The 22,972-nt window shown below is 46.6% G+C and overlaps 1 protein-coding gene across 4 annotated transcripts in view; it reads left to right on the forward strand.

Annotated features, from left to right (window-relative positions):
- Window positions 1-22,972, forward strand: part of ABCC8 (ATP binding cassette subfamily C member 8) — a 458,344-nt gene that overhangs the window by 250,105 nt on the left and 185,267 nt on the right. The window lies entirely within an intron of this gene.

Genomic DNA, 22,972 nt, shown 5'->3' on the forward strand with positions numbered 1-22,972 from the left:
CGCTTCATTTGACAGGGCGGTCGAACTCGTGCGGACAGCTGGGCCCGGTGCCCTGCTGGCAAAATCCGACATTGAGTCAGCATTCCGCCTTTTACCCGTTCACCCCGAGTGCTTCCACCTGTTAGGTTGTAAGGTGGACCTGTGAAGGAACAAATTATGAAAGGTTCTCCATTTTGTGCTAGATTCTCCATTTTGTGTTTTTGACTCCATTTTCTTGTTGCTTAAAGATAAATTCTGTTATTTCATTAGGTAAAAGGTTACAGCTGCCATGAAGTAATTTTATCTTGTTGCTCACAAGCCTGGTATGCAACTAGGCTATGGTTCATAATTGGTATAAAGACCTTGAGTCTTCTGACTCGAGCCAGATAATAGATTCGGGGGTGTATCACTATACAAGACTAAGGCATCTGTTAGAAAAACACATACTATGCCAAAAAGACATGACCATATCTGTAGTTTCCATTTTTCCTGTATCCTCATGGGTTAAGTTTTTCCTGCATTCTTATAGGTTAAGAACTGTGAGCGTGTTCTTATGCTGATTGGTTGAAGTATAATTTCTATGACTATGAAAACTCATACACAATAAACGGGGCCAGAGATCTGCTCGATCCCCCATACAGAGGCACACGTCTCCGTCTGGTCATTTTCAGTTGCCGGCAACGCTCTGTAGATTAATTTGGAAATCACTGAGTCAACCGTGAAGGATCAATTTAGATCCTCCCTCAACAGACCAGCTCTTTTACTTTGACATGTGTCTACCGATGGGCTGCTCCATCTCCTGTCACTATTTCGAGCATTTTAGTACTTTTCTGGACTGGGTAGTACGTTATGCAACTGGCAGTAATTCGACGGTTCATTACCTCGACGATTTCTTGTTCGTAGGACCAAAAGACTTTAAACTTTGCTCCTTCCTTCTCCAAAAATTTAAATTTCTAACCTGTCATTTCGGGGTACCGCTCTCAACAGAAAAAACAGTCGGCCCGTGTAATGTGCTGCCTTTCCTTGGCATCGAAATAGATACCAATGCAATGGTTTTTAGATTACTAGTGGATAAATTGCAAAAAAACTCTGCAAATGGTAGAAGATTTCTACCGGAGTTAAAAAAGTCACCCTCCAACAGATGCATTCCCTGGTAGGTTTGCTCAATTTCGCTCCCGCGTAATGCCGGTGGGCAGAACCTTTTCACGCCGTCTGTCACTGTCGACGAAGGGCATCTCCCAGCCAGGCCATAGAATTAGGCTTACTCGCACACTGAAGGAAGACTTGCTAGTCTGGAAAACATTCCTAAATTCCTACTTCGGCCATACTTGCGTCATGTCTCGATAAATGCTAATAAAGATTTAGGACTAGCAGCGGGAGGAAATCTCAGAGACGGTATTGTGGCAATCTACGAAAATCAATGGTGCAAAGGCCGCTGGCCAGCGTTATGGACCACAGCCGCCTTGGGCCGCGGCCCAGCCCTGCTAGAAGTCTTTGCTATTGTAGCTGCAGTCCAGCTCTGAGGCGCACAACTAGAGAACAGAAACATCAGATTCTCAACCAAATACCCCGGCACATCAAAGAGCTTAAACTCGCCTTTACTCGCTCTCCTGCGCCGCCTAGCATTACTATGCTTAAAACACAACATCTTGCCACAGTAACGTTGGTCAATGATAACCTTGTTAACTCTCTGTTATTTTCCGATTGGCAGGCCTTCAAAGCTTTCCTCCCAAACGCGCAACCATCCAGTGTCCAACACTCCTTTTGGACACGGTAGCCAATCAATGATGCCATTGATCCTCGCATCGGTTACACCGGCTACCTGGCAGGTTTACGGTAAGGCGTGGGATGAGTGGTGCTCATTAATTCACGGAAGACCGGTCGATATGTGCGATCGGGCAAGTTAAGAGGTGCTGGTTGATCTTTTGAATCTGCTCAGGCAAAAAGGTGCATCAGGAACATTGGCGCAGCGTTATCTTTCGGGAATAGCCTTTTTCTTCCAGCTAATGGGGTGGGCTGACTTGACAAAGTATTTTTTCATCAGACAAGCCGTTAAAGGCTGGAAAAGGCTCCAACCTAGTCAGGAGTGTCGTCGTCCCATTTCTTTGAGGCTATTGTGCGATATTATCACAATTTCCCCATCGGTATGAAAGTCTCAGTACGTGTCAATTCTAGTATCGGCTGCATTCACCATTGCCTTTTTTGGAGCACTTCGGATTAGCGAGCTGGTACCGCGTTCAAAAACCTCATCGGAAGGCGGCCTGATCAACGGAGACCTCGTGATATGCAGTGACGCACTGCGCATTAGGGTGCGCAAATCCAAATGCGACCCCGCCGGTAGAGGGACGTGGGTCCTCGTTAAGTCATCGGATGGTCCCGCATGCCCACTTAACATAGTCAGGCGATACATGGCAGTAAAACACGCAAGTAGATTCTTTCTGTCACATACAGATAGCTCCCCCCTTACTAAATACCAGTTCCACGCAATTTTTAATCAATGTCTCGAAGCTGTTGGCATCGATCCGGCGGAATACGGGACACATTCTTTCCGTATAGGGGCCGCTACCTTGGCAGCTAAGGCCGGGATTCTAGAGGCCGAAGTGCAGCGTTTAGGTCGAGGGAAATCCGCATGCTTTGCCAGATACATAAGACCCGACTCGCTTAAGTAACATATCTTGTCTCTTTCAGGTGTCCATAAGCCCGCAGTTTGGGTGGTTGGACACTCGTACGTCTACTGGGCTAAAAAAAGGGCCGAACATCGGCCAGGCGGTGCGAATTTAGGCTTCAGGAACGTAGAGGTCAACTGGAGAGGTATAAGAGGGCTGCAATGGCAAAAGATCTTCCCAGAAATAGTCGACAACGCTAAGAGGGCCAAAGGGCCTGTGATACTAGTCTTGCATGCCGACGGCAACGATCTGGGTAAACGGAGATGTTTCGAGCTCAGTTCAACGATGACAGCTGATATCGAGCGTTTTTTCTATCTTACCGGATATGATATTGGTATGGTTGGAGATAGTGCCACGAGCGGTCTGGCACGGAGCTAAGGACCCAAAAGCCATAGAACGATCAAGGAAACAGGTCAACCTGAGAGTGGCAAGATTCGTAAAGGGAAAATTTGGCATCGTAGTTCGCCACTACTAACTGGAAGGCGACAAATCAGGGTTACTGCGGTCCGACAGTATTCATCTCAGGGACATTGGGCTTGATATATTTTTGTCAGGTCTGCAGGATGGAATCGAACAGGCTCTAACGCTGGTGGGTGGGGGTCGGAGTCATGTGTAGGTAGTACACGTGATCTTCCGTGGAGGGAGGGGCAAAGGTTCGTAGCAGCTCATTGGCTGCCCGCTCGTTGGTCGCAGACTGGGCCCACGGCTGTGAGACCGTTGAGAAATGTAATTGCCCATCTCTGCTTATCAAATTAATAAACTGTGACCGACCTGTTCAACCCATCTAGGCCTGTTTGCATTGTCTTTTCGGGATTGGTGGGAGGGGGAAGGCACTGTTTACGACACACGGGTCTCCGCAGTCTGATTACACTGATACCTGTGATCAGGATTGTGCTCAGTGACTATAGACAGTGTCAGGTCGGCGCCGTTATACTGATTACACTGATACCTGTGATCAGGATTGTGCTCAGTGACTACAGACAGTGTCAGGTCGGAGCCGTTATACTGATTACACTGATACCTGTGATCAGGATTGTGCTCAGTGACTACAGACAGTGTCAGGTCGGTGCTGTTATACTGATTACACTGATACCTGTGATCAGGATTGTGCTCAGTGACTACAGACAGTGCCAGGTCGGTGCCGTTATACTGATTACACTGATACCTGTGATCAGGATTGTGCTCAGTAACTACGGACAGTGCCAGGTCGGCGCCATTATACTGATTACACTGATACCTGTGATCAGGATTGTGCTCAGTGACTACAGACAGTGTCAGGTTGGAGCCGTTATACTGATTACACTGATACTTGTGATCAGGATTGTGCTCAGTGACTACAGACAGTGTCAGGTCGGTGCCGTTATACTGATTACACTGATACCTGTGATCAGGATTGTGCTCAGTGACTACAGACAGTGTCAGGTCGGTGCCGTTATACTGATTACACTGATACCTGTGATCAGGATTGTGCTCAGTGACTACAGACAGTGTCAGGTCGGTGCCGTTATACTGATCCCTGTGATCAGGATTGTGCTCAGTGACTACAGACAGTGTCAGGTCGGTGCCGTTATACTGATTGCACTGATACCTGTGATCAGGATTGTGCTCAGTGACTACAGTGTCAGGTCGGTGCAGTTATACTGATTACACTGATACCTGTGATCAGGATTGTGCTCAGTGTCTACAGACAGTGTGTTAGGTCAGTGCTGTTATACTGATTACACTGATACCTGTGATCAGGATTGTGCTCAGTGACTACAGACAGTGTCAGGTCGGTTCCGTTATACTGATTACACTGATACCTGTGATCAGGATTGTGCTCAGTGACTACAGACAGTGTCAGATCGGTGCCGTTATATTGATTACATTGATACCTGTGATCAGGATTGTGCTCAGTGACTACAGACAGTGTCAGGTCGGTGCCGTTATACTGATTACACTGATACCTGTGATCAGGATTGTGCTCAGTGACTACTGACAGTGTCAGGTCGGTGCCGTTATACTGATCCCTGTGATCAGGATTGTGCTCAGTGACTACAGACAGTGTCAGGTCGGTGCCGTTATACTGATTGCACTGATACCTGTGATCAGGATTGTGCTCAGTGACTACAGTGTCAGGTCGGTGCAGTTATACTGATTACACTGATACCTGTGATCAGGATTGTGCTCAGTGACTACAGGCAGTGTCAGGTCGGTGCCGTTATACTGATTACACTGATACCTGTGATCAGGATTGTGCTCAGTGACTACAGACACTGTCAGGTCGGTGCCGTTATGCTTATTACACTGATACCTGTGATCAGGATTGTGCTCAGTGACTACAGACAGTGTCAGGTCGGTGCCGTTATACTTATTACACTGATACCGGTGATCAGGATTGTGCTCATTGACTACAGACAGTGTCAGGTCAGTGCTGTTATACTGATTACACTGATACCTGTGATCAGGATTGTGCTCAGTGACTACAGACAGTGTCAGGTCGGTGCCGTTATACTGATTACACTGATACCTGTGATCAGGATTGTGCTCAGTGACTACAGACAGTGTCAGGTCAGTGCCGTTATACTGATTACACTGATACCTGTGATCAGGATTGTGCTCAGTGACTACAGACAGTGTCAGGTCGGTGCCGTTATACTGATTACACTGATACCTGTGATCAGGATTGTGCTCAGTGACTACAGACAGTGTCAGGTCGGTGCCGTTATACTGATTACACTGATACCTGTGATCAGGATTGTGCTCAGTGACTACAGACAGTGTCAGGTCGGTGCCGTTATACTGATTACACTGATACCTGTGATCAGGATTGTGCTCAGTGACTACAGACAGTGTCAGGTCGGTGTCGTTATACTGATTTGTTATGGACCTGGTGGTTAGGTGCACCAGGAATGACCTGATAGTTAAACACGGAATCGGGACGAGCTCTGGGGAAATGGGAACTCTGCTGACCGCAAACCCTACTCCTATCAACACAACTAGAAATAGCCGTGGAGCGTGCCTGACTGCCTAGACGCCTCTTCACAGCCTAAGAGCTAACTACCCCTAAAGAAAGGAAACAAAGCCTCCCTTGCCTCAGAGAAATTTCCCCAAAGGTAAAAGCAGCCCCCCACAAGTATTGACTGTGAGTTAAGAGGAAATCACAAACACAGGATGAAATAGGCTTTAGCAAAGGGAGGCCAGTCTAACTAAACAGATTGAGGATAGAAAAGGGATCTTTGCGGTCAACACAAAAAAAACTACAAAACCACGCAGAGTGTGCAAAAAATACCCCTGCACCGACTCACGGTGCGGTGGTGCCACTCTGCACCCCCAGAGCTTCCAGCTAGCCGGGCAGTTTCATGATAGCAAGCTGGACTAGAACTTAGCAAGAAAAACCATATGTAACAAATGAACAAGCAGGAACTTAGCTTCGCTGGAGTAGACAGGTCCTCAGAAAGATCCAGGAGAGATCTGAACCAGTACTAGAACACTGACAGCTGGCATGGAGTAACGATCTGAGTGGAGTTAAATAGAGAATCCAGCCTAGCCCTAAACGAGGGCAGGTGGGGAAGGAATCTCAGAACCAGCAGCTCCACCCACAGCCACCAGAGGGAGTCCACGGACAGAACTCACCGAAGTACCATTCATGACCACAGGAGGGAGTTCGAGAACGGAATTCACAACACTGATTACACTGATACCTGTGATCAGGATTGTGCTCAGTGACTACAGACAGTGTCAGGTCGGTGCCGTTATACTGATTACACTGATACCTGTGATCAGGATTGTGCTCAGTGACTACAGACAGTGTCAGGTCGGTGCAGTTATACTGATTACACTGATACCTGTGATCAGGATTGTGCTCAGTGACTACAGACAGTGTCAGGTCGGTGCCGTTATACTGATTACACTGATACCTGTGATAAGGATTGTGCTCAGTGACTACAGACAGTGTCAGGTTGGCGCCGTTATACTGATTACACTGATACCTTTGATCAGGATTGTGCTCAGTGACTACAGACAGTGTCAGGTCGGTGCCGTTATACTGATTACACTGATACCTGTGATAAGGATTGTGCTCAGTGACTACAGACAGTGTCAGGTTGGCGCCGTTATACTGATTACACTGATACCTGTGATCAGGATTGTGCTCGGTGACTACAGTGTCAGGTCGGTGCCGTTATACTGATTACACTGATACCTTTGATCAGGATTGTGCTCAGTGACTACAGGCAGTGTCAGGTCAGTGCCGTTATACTGATTACACTGATACCTGTGGTCAGGATTGTGCTCAGTGACTACAGACAGTGTCAGATATGTGCCGTTATACTGATTACACTGATACCTGTGATCAGGATTGTGCTCAGTGACTACAGACAGTGTCAGGTCGGCACCGTTATACTGATTACACTGATACCTGTGATCAGGATTGTGCTCAGTGACTACAGACAGTGTCAGGTCGGCACCGTTATACTGATTACACTGATACCTGTGATCAGGATTGTGCTCAGTGACTACAGACAGTGTCAGGTCGGTGCTGTTATACTGATTACACTGATACCTGTGATCAGGATTGTGCTCAGTGACTACAGACAGTGTCAGGTCGGTGCCGTTATACTGATTACACTGACACCTGTGATCAGGATTGTGCTCAGTGACTACAGTGTCAGGTTGGCGCCGTTATACTGATTACACTGATACCTGTGATCAGGATTGTGCTCAGTGACTACAGTGTCAGGTAGGTGCCGTTATACTGATTACACTGATACCTGTGATAAGGATTGTGCTCAGTGACTACAGACAGTGTCAGGTTGGCGCCGTTATACTGATTACACTGATACCTGTGATCAGGATTGTGCTCAGTGACTACAGACAGTGTCAGGTCGGTGTCGTTATACTGATTTGTTATGGACCTGGTGGTTAGGTGCACCAGGAATGACCTGATAGTTAAACACGGAATCGGGACGAGCTCTGGGGAAATGGGAACTCTGCTGACCGCAAACCCTACTCTTATCAACACAACTAGAAATAGCCGTGGAGCGTGCCTGACTGCCTAGACGCCTCTTCACAGCCTAAGAGCTAACTACCCCTAAAGAAAGGAAACAAAGCCTCCCTTGCCTCAGAGAAATTTCCCCAAAGGTAAAAGCAGCTCCCCACAAGTATTGACTGTGAGTTAAGAGGAAATCACAAACACAGGATGAAATAGGCTTTAGCAAAGGGAGGCCAGTCTAACTAAACAGATTGAGGATAGAAAAGGGATCTTTGCGGTCAACACAAAAAAAACTACATAACCACGCAGAGTGTGCAAAAAATACCCCTGCACCGACTCACGATGCGGTGGTGCCACTCTGCACCCCCAGAGCTTCCAGCTAGCCGGGCAGTTTCATGATAGCAAGCTGGACTAGAACTTAGCAAGAAAAACCATATGTAACAAATGAACAAGCAGGAACTTAGCTTCGCTGGAGTAGACAGGTCCTCAGAAAGATCCAGGAGAGATCTGAACCAGTACTAGAACATTGACAGCTGGCATGGAGTAACGATCTGAGTGGAGTTAAATAGAGAATCCAGCCTAGCCCTAAACGAGGGCAGGTGGGGAAGGAATCTCAGAACCAGCAGCTCCACCCACAGCCACCAGAGGGAGTCCACGGACAGAACTCACCGAAGTACCATTCATGACCACAGGAGGGAGTTCGAGAACGGAATTCACAACACTGATTACACTGATACCAGTGATCAGGATTGTGCTCAGTGACTACAGACAGTGTCAGGTCGGTGCCGTTATACTGATTACACTGATACCTGTGATCAGGATTGTGCTCAGTGACTACAGACAGTGTCAGGTCGGTGCTGTTATACTGATTACACTGATACCTGTGATCAGGATTGTGCTCAGTGACTACAGACAGTGCCAGGTCGGCGCCGTTATACTGATTACACTGATACCTGTGATCAGGATTGTGCTCAGTAACTACGGACAGTGCCAGGTCGGCGCCATTATACTGATTACGCTGATACCTGTGATCAGGATTGTGCTCAGAGACTACAGACAGTGTCAGGTTGGAGCCGTTATACTGATTACACTGATACTTGTGATCAGGATTGTGCTCAGTGACTACAGACAGTGTCAGGTCGGTGCCGTTATACTGATTACACTGATACCTGTGATCAGGATTGTGCTCAGTGACTACAGACAGTGTCAGGTCGGTGCCGTTATACTGATCCCTGTGATCAGGATTGTGCTCAGTGACTACAGACAGTGTCAGGTCGGTGCCGTTATACTGATTGCACTGATACCTGTGATCAGGATTGTGCTCAGTGACTACAGACAGTGTGTTAGGTCAGTGCTGTTATACTGATTACACTGATACCTGTGATCAGGATTGTGCTCAGTGACTACAGACAGTGTCAGGTCGGTTCCGTTATACTGATTACACTGATACCTGTGATCAGGATTGCGCTCAGTGACTACAGGCAGTGTCAGGTCGGTGCCGTTATACTGATTACACTGATACCTGTGATCAGGATTGTGCTCAGTGACTACAGACACTGTCAGGTCGGTGCCGTTATGCTTATTACACTGATACCTGTGATCAGGATTGTGCTCAGTGACTACAGACAGTGTCAGGTCGGTGCCGTTATACTTATTACACTGATACCGGTGATCAGGATTGTGCTCATTGACTACAGACAGTGTCAGGTCAGTGCTGTTATACTGATTACACTGATACCTGTGATCAGGATTGTGCTCAGTGACTACAGACAGTGTCAGGTCGGTGCCGTTATACTGATTACACTGATACCTGTGATCAGGATTGTGCTCAGTGACTACAGACAGTGTCAGGTCAGTGCCGTTATACTGATTACACTGATACCTGTGATCAGGATTGTGCTCAGTGACTACAGACAGTGTCAGGTCGGTGCCGTTACACTGATCCCTGTGATCAGGATTGTGCTCAGTGACTACAGACAGTGTCAGGTCGGTGCCGTTATACTGATTGCACTGATACCTGTGATCAGGATTGTGCTCAGTGACTACAGTGTCAGGTCGGTGCAGTTATACTGATTACACTGATACCTGTGATCAGGATTGTGCTCAGTGTCTACAGACAGTGTTAGGTCAGTGCTGTTATACTGATTACACTGATACCTGTGATCAGGATTGTGCTCAATGACTACAGACAGTGTCAGGTCGGTGCCGTTATACTGATTACACTGATACCTGTGATCAGGATTGTGCTCAGTGACTACAGGCAGTGTCAGGTCGGTGCCGTTATACTGATTACACTGATACCTGTGATCAGGATTGTGCTCAGTGACTACAGACACTGTCAGGTCGGTGCCGTTATGCTTATTACACTGATACCTGTGATCAGGATTGTGCTCAGTGACTACAGACAGTGTCAGGTCGGTGCCGTTATACTTATTACACTGATACCGGTGATCAGGATTGTGCTCATTGACTACAGACAGTGTCAGGTCAGTGCTGTTATACTGATTACACTGATACCTGTGATCAGGATTGTGCTCAGTGACTACAGACAGTGTCAGGTCGGTGCCGTTATACTGATTACACTGATACCTGTGATCAGGATTGTGCTCAGTGACTACAGGCAGTGTCAGGTCGGTGCCGTTATACTGATTACACTGATGCCTGTGATCAGGATTGTGCTCAGTGACTACAGACAGTGTCAGGTCAGTGCCGTTATACTGATTACACTGATACCTGTGATCAGGATTGTGCTCAGTGACTACAGACAGTGTCAGGTCGGTGCCGTTATACTGATTACACTGATACCTGTGATCAGGATTGTGCTCAGTGACTACAGACAGTGTCAGGTCGGTGTCGTTATACTGATTTGTTATGGACCTGGTGGTTAGGTGCACCAGGAATGACCTGATAGTTAAACACGGAATCGGGACGAGCTCTGGGGAAATGGGAACTCTGCTGACCGCAAACCCTACTCCTATCAACACAACTAGAAATAGCCGTGGAGCGTGCCTGACTGCCTAGACGCCTCTTCACAGCCTAAGAGCTAACTACCCCTAAAGAAAGGAAACAAAGCCTCCCTTGCCTCAGAGAAATTTCCCCAAAGGTAAAAGCAGCCCCCCACAAGTATTGACTGTGAGTTAAGAGGAAATCACAAACACAGGATGAAATAGGCTTTAGCAAAGGGAGGCCAGTCTAACTAAACAGATTGAGGATAGAAAAGGGATCTTTGCGGTCAACACAAAAAAAAACTACAAAACCACGCAGAGTGTGCAAAAAATACCCCTGCACCGACTCACGGTGCGGTGGTGCCACTCTGCACCCCCAGAGCTTCCAGCTAGCCGGGCAGTTTCATGATAGCAAGCTGGACTAGAACTTAGCAAGAAAAACCATATGTAACAAATGAACAAGCAGGAACTTAGCTTCGCTGGAGTAGACAGGTCCTCAGAAAGATCCAGGAGAGATCTGAACCAGTACTAGAACATTGACAGCTGGCATGGAGTAACGATCTGAGTGGAGTTAAATAGAGAATCCAGCCTAGCCCTAAACGAGGGCAGGTGGGGAAGGAATCTCAGAACCAGCAGCTCCACCCACAGCCACCAGAGGGAGTCCACGGACAGAACTCACCGAAGTACCATTCATGACCACAGGAGGGAGTTCGAGAACGGAATTCACAACACTGATTACACTGATACCAGTGATCAGGATTGTGCTCAGTGACTACAGACAGTGTCAGGTCGGTGCCGTTATACTGATTACACTGATACCTGTGATCAGGATTGTGCTCAGTGACTACAGACAGTGTCAGGTCGGTGCAGTTATACTGATTACACTGATACCTGTGATCAGGATTGTGCTCAGTGACTACAGACAGTGTCAGGTCGGTGCCGTTATACTGATTACACTGATACCTGTGATCAGGATTGTGCTCGGTGACTACAGTGTCAGGTCGGTGCCGTTATACTGATTACACTGATACCTTTGATCAGGATTGTGCTCAGTGACTACAGGCAGTGTCAGGTCAGTACTGTTATACTGATTACACTGATACCTGTGGTCAGGATTGTGCTCAGTGACTACAGACAGTGTCAGATATGTGCCGTTATACTGATTACACTGATACCTGTGATCAGGATTGTGCTCAGTGACTACAGACAGTGTCAGGTCGGTGCCATTATACTGATTACACTGATACCTGTGATCAGGATTGTGCTCAGTGACTACAGACAGTGTCAGGTCGGCACCGTTATACTGATTACACTGATACCTGTGATCAGGATTGTGCTCAGTGACTACAGACAGTGTCAGGTCGGCACCGTTATACTGATTACACTGATACCTGTGATCAGGATTGTGCTCAGTGACTACAGACAGTGTCAGGTCGGTGCGGTTATACTGATTACACTGATACCTGTGATCAGGATTGTGCTCAGTGACTACAGACAGTGTCAGGTCGGTGCCGTTATACTGATTACACTGATACCTGTGATCAGGATTGTGCTCAGTGACTACAGACAGTGTCAGGTCGGTGCCGTTATACTGATTACACTGACACCTGTGATCAGGATTGTGCTCAGTGACTACAGACAGTGTCAGGTCGGTGTCGTTATACTGATTACACTGACACCTGTGATCAGGATTGTGCTCAGTGACTACAGACAGTGTCAGGTCAGTGCCGTTATACTGATTACACTGATACCTGTGATCAGGATTGTGCTCAGTGACTACAGACAGTGTCAGGTCGGTGCCGTTATACTGATTACACTGATACCTGTGATTAGGATTGTGCTCAGGATGATGCATGCTACTCAGCAGGCGTGACCGGTGCCATTTTGAGAAAGATTCTTTTTCTCTAAACTCACTGTGGCCCCACATCATCCTGTGCACCCGGCCTCCTGATGACCCAATAACGGAGGCGCGTGTCGAGGTGCAGGATGTAAATACTGTCATCATCACTAAACTGCAGAACAAGAAGGCTACGTGCACACGGTGCGGATTTGCTGCAGATCCGTAGCGGATTTTACCACGCAGAAGCTCCGCAGAGCCGCACTGTGATGTACAGTACAATGTTAGTTAATGCGAAAAAAAAAAACTGTGCAGACGGTGCGGAAAAATCAGTGCGGAATTGCTGCGGATTTCAAAGAAGTGCATGTCACTTCTTTTGTGCGGATCTGCAGCATTTCTGCACCCCTCCATGATAGAAATCCGCAGTGGCAAAATCTGCAGAAAATCCGCACAAAATCCGCAGCAATTCCCCATAAAAACCACACAAAATCCACATAAAAACCGCGGCAAATCCGCGGCTGCGGATTCTGCCAGGAGCTGCGGATTTTGTACAGAAAATTTTGCACCTCTTTTCTTACGTGTGCACATAGCCTAAGTCTAATATTTTTGCCCATGGGGTGTGCTCACGATATATAGGTCCTCTGGTGAGATTAGGATGTTATTTACCTTAGTATTAAAGGGCTTCCCGATGCGTCACTTCACTCACCCGCACTGCAGTGGGTCCCTCTCATGCTCCACGTGCTCCCAGCAGCACTTCCAGCTGGGCCTTTGGCATCAGTAGATTTGGGTTCCAGTACCATCTCTATGCTGACGACACCCAATTATACACCTCTTCTCCTGGTATCATGCCGACCTTCTTAGAAAACACCAGTGATTGTCTTACCGCTGTCTCTAACATCATGTCCTCCCTCTATCTGAAACTGAACCTGTCAAAAACTGAACTCCTCGTGTTCTCTCCCTCTACTAACCTACGTTTGCCTGACATTGCCATCTCCGTGTGCGGTTCCACCATTACTCCAAAGCAACATGCCCGCTGCCTTGGGGTCATCCTTGATTCCGAGCTTTCATTCACCCCCCACATCCGATCACTGGCTCGCTCTTCTTATCTGCATCTCAAAAACATTTCTAGAATTCGCCATTTTCTTACTTTCGACTCTGCAAAAACTCTTACTGTTTCTCTTATTCATTCCCGTCTGGACTATTGTAACTCTCTACTAATCGGCCTACCTTTTACCAGACTCTCCCCGCTCCAATCTGTCCTGAATGCTGCAGCCAGGATCATATTCCTCACCAACCATTACACCGATGCCTCTACCTTGTGCCAGTCATTACACTGGCTACCCATCCACTCCAGAATCCAGTACAAAACTACTACCCTCATCCACAAAGCACTCTATGGCTCAGCACCACCCTACATCTCCTCTCTGGTCTCAGTCTACCAACCTACCCGTGCCCTCCGCTCCGCTAATGACCTCAGGTTAGCATCCTCAATAATCAGAACCTCCCATTCCCGTCTCCAAGACGTTACACGTGCTGCGCCGATTCTTTGGAATGCACTACCCAGGTTAATACGATTAATCCCCAATCCCCACAGTTTTAAGCGTGCCCTAAAAACTAATTTGTTCAGATTGGCCTACCGCCTCAACGCATTAACCTAACTATCCCTGTGTGGCCTAATAAAAAAAAAAAAAAAACAATCAGGTTCCTCCATCATGTTCTCATACACTTTATGCAGTTAATAGCCCTCTGTGTCTGTACTGTTACATACTTAGGCTGATAACTGGATCATGCAGCTTTACATGAACACCCGAGCCTTACACTATGGCTGGTCCGAATAACTAAAGCAATTGTTACCATCCACCTCTCGTGTCTCCCCTTTTTCCTCATAGATTGTAAGCTTGCGAGCAGGGCCCTCATTCCTCCTGGTATCTGTTGTTTATGTGATTATTGTTATGCTTAATGTCCATTGTCTGTACAAGTCCCCTCTATAAGTTGTAAAGCGCTGCGGAATATGTTGGCGCTATATAAATAAAATTATTATTATTATTATTATTATTATACACACGCGGCCATCTTCCTCAAGGGAAAAACTAAGGGCAGCAAGAGCGGTGCTATGTCTAATATAAGATATAGAGGCTATCATAATTATAGCCATGGAAATATCAGCAATCCCCCCCATAGAGCCAAATGAAATATACAAAAGTGGACAATTTGCCCCATAAATGTGAATAAAGTGCAGACAGTGCAATATATCATGTGTTCAGTGTAGCCTGACGATCATTCAACCGAATGTCCGGCCACAAATACTATAAAAAGAATTGGTACACCTGTCACCATCAGTGGCAGTCATATACAGCTCATATATATGTATAGCAGGGGCAGAATTGTCACTCATATAGAGCACTATGCACTTTATAGTTATAATTGCTAGCTACTAAGTAAATAATATGCCCCTATGACACCTGCATATATTACCGCTGAGCCCCAGGTGCTACTTTTTTCAGTGTGGATGTTCCGCCATACATGTGCTATAACGTGCACTTTTGTCTGTTTATAATTGTGGTTACTTCTGTTTATATGTTTCTCAATAAAATTTGTTACATTTTTTACAATTTGGTGGGTTATATACTCCGCAGTTTTTTTGCAAACGCTGTCTGTGATGCAAGCTCTGCCTGCTGCTTCCTCCAGTCTGTCCTCTGGGTCCAGCTGCTGTGCGTCCGTTGGTCTGCCCTGCAGTGGCACCTGGCGTTCATTGGGGGCCAAGTCTAACCCCACCATCAGAGGCTCTCGTGAACAGTCAGGTGATCATTAGTCACACCCCTCCAGGCTCTCCACGGTCCGTGGCACAGTGGTTCCACAAACCAAGTCCGTGACAGTAGCAAGTTAGCGATTTCTAGGGTCATCTAGTCCCATTAATTGTGATGCTACCTGGGAGAACGGTATTGTATCACACAGCAAGGACTTAGTGTGTGAAGAAATGTCCTCTGTGTCAGCACACAAATCTACAGATATCGCTGTGCGCTGCGGCTTGTAGGGGGGATTTTATACATACATTTTAAAGAGATTTATGTACAATAACCCGTACAGATGAATAAGCAGAGCCCCCCATAAAGCCGCGACCACAGGACCACCCACAGCCCCGCCCCAGAGCACGAGAATCTCAGTAACTGAAAACTACAAATGCAGATTAAACAACAACAACCACAAGACGGATTTCATCACCAGGTATCAGAGTAAGGCCGGCGTCACACTAGTGTATAAAACGGGCGAGTGCTCTGCGAGAAAACACCGCAGCACTCGGACCAGTGTTAATCTACAGGGCAGCTCACCGTTTTGTTCTCGGGCGTATTCTATGTGCGAGTGAAATCGCAGCATCCTGGGATTGTACGTGCATATCGTCCGAGTCTCGCCAATGCAAGTCAATGGTGCAAGAAAAAAACGCACAGCACTAGCAGCATGCAAGTGCTGTCCATTTTTTACGCACCGGAGTACTTTGAAAAGCCGGTAATTCATTTGCGGTGTACAGTAAAATCACACTGACATGTAAGAATAGAATAGATAGAAGAGAAATATACACATAGAATACATATATACACTGCTCAAAAAAATAAAGGGAACACTTATACAACAGAATATAACTCCAAGTAAATCTGCCCACTTAGGAAACAACACTGATTGGCAATCAATTTCACATGCTGTGGTGCAAATGGAACAGACAACAGATGGAAATTATTGGTGTCATGGTTCACAGGGAGAATAACTTTATCATCCCCAACTCTCACACCAATTTGTCATGAACCGGGGATGTTTGGTTGCCCCTGGCTCCTTTCTGAAGAGGATTTATCTATTTCCCTGTTCCGGTTTGGAACTTGCAGCTCTCCGGCGCCCCCTTACCCTCAGGACAGACAGGGTACTGCACCTAGGATAATTAGTTGCCAGAAAGGCTGCCTTCTTTGTACTGGCTAATGGGCACGCTACATCGAGGGCAATATAACTACTCCCACTCAGGTGGGAACAATGATTATTAGCACCGCAGTCACTACCAAGCCTCCCAACAGCCCATGACAAATCCCGCTGCCACCAGCTCCAATTTCTTAATTATTAACGGGTCCGGAGCCAACCCAAATTAGTAGCGTAATTCACTTCAGAGGACTTGACAGTTCGTTATAGAGCAAGGAGAGACAAAGCTAGTAATTTCATATTTTACTCCAAAAAACGTAGGCAGTATTTACAGAAGTATAAAAAGATATTATAAAGATGACAAGTATCGTAGGTACAGTACAATTACAAATAAAAACGGTTTAAAGTTGGAAAAACACATTTCTCTCATCATTTCAGATCATGGCAAACCATGTGGCTGGGCGAGGGTCGAACATCAGAGTGCATCAGGGCAGCTTGCAGAGCTGCAGTGGGCTCTCTTCCTGGCCAAAGACTGACTCACAACTCAGCAGGGTTAAAATATGCCCTCTGGTCGTGACATCACTGAGTGGGCCGAGTTATGAAATGCACGCCTCTTTTCTCAGAGGGACTCAGAGATATGGAACATTCATATCCACCGTAGCTCCAGAATGCACACTCGTATAACGACGACGGAATTATCATTGATCTTGTTTTGCGGCTAACATTCTATTGAGACCAAACATGTCCTTACTAGGCACAGCGAGTAAACAGTAATTCATTTCTTGGATGCCAAGGGTACAGGAAATTGGGAAATGCACTAGGTGATAGCCCGGCCGATGCAGGGGCCAATAATGTAACTTCCATATCTCTGTCACTAATTGGGGTCAAGTTATGCCTTACTATTAAGGTTGTACATGAGCAAGACAGCACATGGTTTTCAGATAAAAGGATTTCTACACACTCCTGCCTTCGAGAGGGAGGGGGGGATAGAGTCCCACACTGGAGTTTCAAGTTACAGCTGTATTTGGGTGGGGGGAGTTGCCTACAGGCCAAGACAGAGAAGGAGAGCTTTCTAGGCAGAGTGAAGAGGGGAAGTCGGAAGAGCCCACAGCATGTGTCTGTGCTCAGCTTTAATGGATGTAGCAGAGCTCAGTGTGCATGATCATAGACAATCCAATACCTCATGTTCCTGACAATTGGCAATTATCAAGACCCACTCAATAAAGGAGTGGTTCTGCAGGTGGAAACCAGAGACCACATCTCAGTACCAATGCTTTCTGGCAGATGTTTTGGTCACTTTTGAATGTTGGTTGTGCTTTCACACTCGTGGTAGCATGAGACGGACTCTACAACCCACACAAGTGGCTCAGTAAATGCAGCTCATGCAGGATGGCACATCAATGCAAGCTGTTGCAAGAAGGTTTGCTGTGTGTCAGCGTAGTGTCCAGAGGCTGGAGGCGCTACCAGGAGACAGGCCAGTACACCAGGAGATGTGGAGGGGGCCGTAGGAGAGCAACAACCCAGCAGCAGGACCGCTACCTCAGCCTTTGTGCAAGGATGAAGAGGAGGAGAACTGCCATAGCCCTGCAAAATGACCTCCAGCAAGCCACAAATGTGCACGTGTCTGCACAAACGGTTAGAAACCGACTCCATGAGGATGGCCTGAGTGCCCGACGTCCATAGATGGGGGTTGTGCTCACAGCCCAACACCGTGCAGGACGCTTGGCATTTGCCACAGAACACCAGGATTGGCAAATTCACCACTGGCACCCTGTGCTCTTCACAGATGAATGCAGGTTCACACTGAGGACATGTGACCGACATGACAGAGTCTGGAGACGCCGTGGAGAGTGATCTGCTGCCTGCAACATCCTTCAGCATGACCGGTTTGGCAGTGGGTCAGTCATGGTGTGAGGTGGCATTTCTTTGGAGGGCCGCACAGCCCTCCATGTGCTCGCCAGAGGTAGCCTGACTGCCGTTAGGTACCGAGATGAGATCCTCAGACCCCTTGTGAGACCATATGCTGGTGCGGTTGGCCCTGGGTTCCTCCTAATGCAGGACAATGCCAGACCTCATGTGGCTGGAGTGTTGTCAGCAGTTCCTCCAAGATGAAGGCATTGAAGCAATGGACTGGACGGCCCGTTCCCCAGACCTGAATCTGATTGAACAGATCTGGGACATCATGTCTCGCACCATCCACCAACGTCATGTTGCACCACAGACTGTCCAGGAGTTGGCGGATGCTTTAGTCCAGGTCTGGGAGGAGATCCATCAGGAGACCATCCTCTGCCTCATCAGGAGCATGTCCAGGCGTTGTAGAGAGGTCATACAGGCACGTGGAGGCCACACACACTACTGAGCATCATTTCCTGGTCTTGGGGCATTTCCACTGAAGTTGGATCAGCCTGTAACTTCATTTTCCACTTTGATTTTGAGCATCATTCCAACTCCAACCTCGATATTAGTTGTGATTTACGTTGATCATTTTTAGGTTTTATTGTTCTCAACACATTCTACTATGTAGTGAATAAAGATTTACAACTGGAATATTTCATTCAGTGATATCTAGGATGTGGGATTTTAGTGTTCCCTTTATTTTTTTTTAAACAGTGTATATACACATGTCTGTGACACTCATATATACTGTACATATACAGCTCTGGCAAAAGTGAAGAGACCACTGCAAAATGTTCAGTTTGACTGATTTTTCTCTTTATAGGTATATTTTTGAGTAAAATGTAAACTACTGACAACATGTCTCTGAAGTTACAAGCAATACATTTTTGTATTTTCTGAAAGGGAGAAATGGTTAAAATATAAAAAAAATGCATTGCTTGCAGACCTGAAATAAGGCAAAAAAACAAGTTCGTAATCATTTAGAAACAACAATACTAATGTTTTACCTCAGGAAGAGTTCGGAAATCAATATTTTGTGGAATAACCATGATGGTTACTGTATGTATGTGTGTTTTGGAGAATATTTTGTTTTAACACGATGTGTAAATGACAGAGAACTGCTCTATGTGAAAGCTCATGTTAAGATCGCATTGCACACGGATGACCATACGGAGAACACTCGTGCGACTCTCGGCCGAGAAAATCGGACCAATTTTTAATACGCCGGCCTAAGTGTGACGCCGGCCTAATCAGTATAATTTCACCGACCTGACAATGTTTGTTGTCACTCAGCACAATCCCACTGGCAGCTTCTCTAATGTTGCTGTCGGCCTCTTGCAGTCTCCAGCACCAATTTTCTTCTAGTCTTCTCACTAATTTTTGATGGACGTCCAGTTCTCGGTGAGGTCATTGTTGTGATACATTTCAGCCCCTTCTTGATGACGTCTTCACAGCCTCCATGGTAGATCTGATGCCTGGGAAATGTATTTGTACCCTTTCCTGACTGACAACTTTTCACACTCAGATCCTTTGCTGTGTTGTCAGCTGTTTACGGACCAGAAAAGGTCCGGAAAATCCTACTGGAGCAGCGACACTTCCTCTGAGGTGAATCAGAATCACTGTAAATGATGGCGGCTGAGCGCTGACTACTATGTAACATGAGGAAATGTGATTCTGACCACAACCACAGTTATAGGAGGGTGCTCACACTTATGCAATTCAATTGTTTTCATTCTGATATTTTATTTTCCCCTCAAAATAATTTCATTTTGTTCCTCAATGGATTTGTACAGATTATGTCGACATTAAGGCTATGTGCACACACTGCGGATTTTTGCTTCGGATCCGCTGCGGATTCGCAGCAGTTTTCCATGCGTTTACAGTATCATGTAATCCTATGTAAAACAAAATCCGCTGTGCCCATGCTGCGGAAAAAAACGCGCGGAAATGTAGCGTTGTATATTCCGCAGCATGTCAATTCTTTGTGCAGATTCCGCAGCGGTTTACACCTGCTCCATAATAGGAATCCGCAGGGGTAAAACCGCAGGTGGAATCCGCACAAAATCCACAAAAAAAAAAAATCACAGGAAATCCACGGTAATTCCGCAGGAAATCCGCAGTGCGGGTTACCTGCGGATTTACAAAAATCAGTCTGGAAAAATCCGCACCACTTTCCGCAACGTGTGCACGTGGCCTAAAGGTGGAAAACACTGAAATGATTCTTCTTAATTTGACTTTCTATATGACAAAAGCCTCGGATTTAGCAGGGGTGTGCAGACTTTTTTTTAAATCCACTATATGTATACAAGTACATTATATATATATATATATATATATATATATATATATATATATATATATATATATATATATATATATATATATACACGAGGCAATTGTTTATATTGACCGAAGGCAAAGAAATGACAAAGTCCACATATGGAAACAAGGAGTGAAGAGACATGTGTGGCACCCAGCAGAATGTTTCTTCCACCTTGGATCTCCCCCTGATACACTAGTGGCAGCTTGACACCCCTCAACGTCCTCTTCAGGTCCTCATCTGGAGGCTTCCGTCACTCCTGGAGGATTTCCCGGAGGTGCTAAACACTTTTTGCCTTCACTCTGCGTCCAACTCTTCCCAAACCATCTCCATTGGGTAGAGCTTGGATGATTGTGGGATGGAGTCGCTGCTGTGTTGGCCATGCCAGGTAAGTGTGCCTTGAATTTGGAATTAGTCACCACTCACCACCAGTGTCACCAGCAGTGCAACCCTCCCCACCATAACACGTCCTTCTCCAAGGTTGGTGGTGGGCAGCACAACTGTAGAAACCATCTACTCACATCTTCAGCACCTGACAGAGACCTGGATCTGGCAGCAGAAGTCTCTCATTCTGACCTCTCAGACAACAGTACAGATTTCCACTGATGTCAGGCCCGCTCCATACAAGTCTCTTCTTGATTGCGGTCCTCAGTCGTGGCCTCTTTGTGAGGAGCAGGACTTTATGGTTGAAATGCTACAATCTCCTCTGGACAGTTTGTGAAGAGATGTGTCTGCTACTTGATGTCTGTGGGAGGTCGTAAGAAGCTTTTGCACCCAACTCAATGAGTTTGGTGCCCAGAAGCAAAAACAATATACAGGAGTAGAAAACACCTCCGGCACTCAAAAAAGGGATCATTCTTGATAATATTCTGTGTAACAAGAGAATCTGTATTTACAGCGATATATGACAAGACAAAATGTCCAACGTTTCAGCTCTCAGGCCTTTATCAAGGATTTCTGGGAGTTTTTTATTCAGGATTCGTTGTGTGATCTGTCACAAGATGAATCGGCGTGCATGGCGTGCTTGCAGCCAGGAGCAGAGTAAAAAGTGTCAGAGTAAAAAACTCCCAGACATCCTTGATAAAGGCCTGAGAGCCGAAACTTCGGAACTTTTGTCATATATTGGCTGTAAATAAAGATTCTCCTGTTACACAGAATATTCTCAAGAATTATCCCTTTTTTTGAGTGCGGGATGTGTTTTCTACTACTATCATTTATGACGGCCATTATCTGAAACGTTGTCAGATCACAGTTTCTGAGGCTAACACTGATGTCACAGGGTTACCTCGGCAGAAAGGAGCCAGAAGACTGCAGCATCTGATTTCTCCTACTCCTGCTCTAATTAGAAGCACCTCACCTTCATACTAAAAGGAGGAAGGTTTCTTTTAGCAGTGCAGGGGTTAATCTGCTCAGTGGAGAGCTCCTGGAAGCTTTCCTGCATTAAGGCTCTCAGCTGTGCACTGTTAGCCCCTCCCATCTCCTATATAATCTGGGTCCTGGCTAGCATTTATTGTCACAGCTAGCTTATGCTGCGTGGCTGGAGGTTGTTGATGGTTGTTATTGGAGAAGGCGGTTGGTGGATTTATCAGTGACTGTTGCTAGGTTTTGAGTGTGTGATAATTCCCTTCTACTTTGGAACAACCCCATCCTCCACTCCTCGGTGCATTCCTCTGTTATATGTGTGAGTATAATTGCATGTTTGGTATTTTCCTTTTTCCCTGTTCATATTACCTTCTTAGTCTGGTTGGTGTATTATGGTACACTACTACTCCCCTCTTCCCTGGGTGGGGGAAGGGTACACACTTAGGCCTGTTTCACACGTCAGTGGCTCCGGTACGTGTGGTGACAGTTTTCTCACGTACCGGAGACACTGACTCACGTAGACACATTAAAATCAATGTGTCTCTGCACATGTCAGCGTGTTTTCACGGACCGTGTGTCCATTTGAAAAACACGCAGATATGTCAGTGTTCGTGGGAGCGCACGGATCACACGGACCCATTAAAGTCAATGGGTCCGTGTAAACACGTACCGCACACGGATGCTGTCCGTGTGCCGACTGAGTACCACACGGACCGTGCAGGAGACAGCGCTACAGTAAGCATTGTCCCCCGTGCCTGTGGTGCTGAAGCCGCCATTCATTCCTTCTCTTCAGCATGGTTCGCTGGAGAGAAGGAATGAAAAATCATGGTTTTTTTTATTTTTTTTGTTTTTAAAATAAAGTTTCCGGTCAGCTCCCGCCTCCCACCCCCTGTGCACCCGCCCGCTTGCATTAAAATACCCAGCTCCCGCGATGCTTCCTCTCAGTGCCGCAGCTTGTCCTGTATGAGCGGTCACATGGTGCCGCTCATTACAGGGATGAATATGCGGCTCCACCTCCCATAGACTGCAACACACCTGATGGGCGCTAATACTTTATGAGGGCCGGTGATTCTACACACAAACTCCTGATGAGGC

The sequence above is a fragment of the Ranitomeya variabilis genome, chromosome 2 (genome assembly GCF_051348905.1).
Source record: "Ranitomeya variabilis isolate aRanVar5 chromosome 2, aRanVar5.hap1, whole genome shotgun sequence".
In the NCBI taxonomy this organism is placed as follows: Eukaryota; Metazoa; Chordata; class Amphibia; order Anura; family Dendrobatidae; genus Ranitomeya; species Ranitomeya variabilis.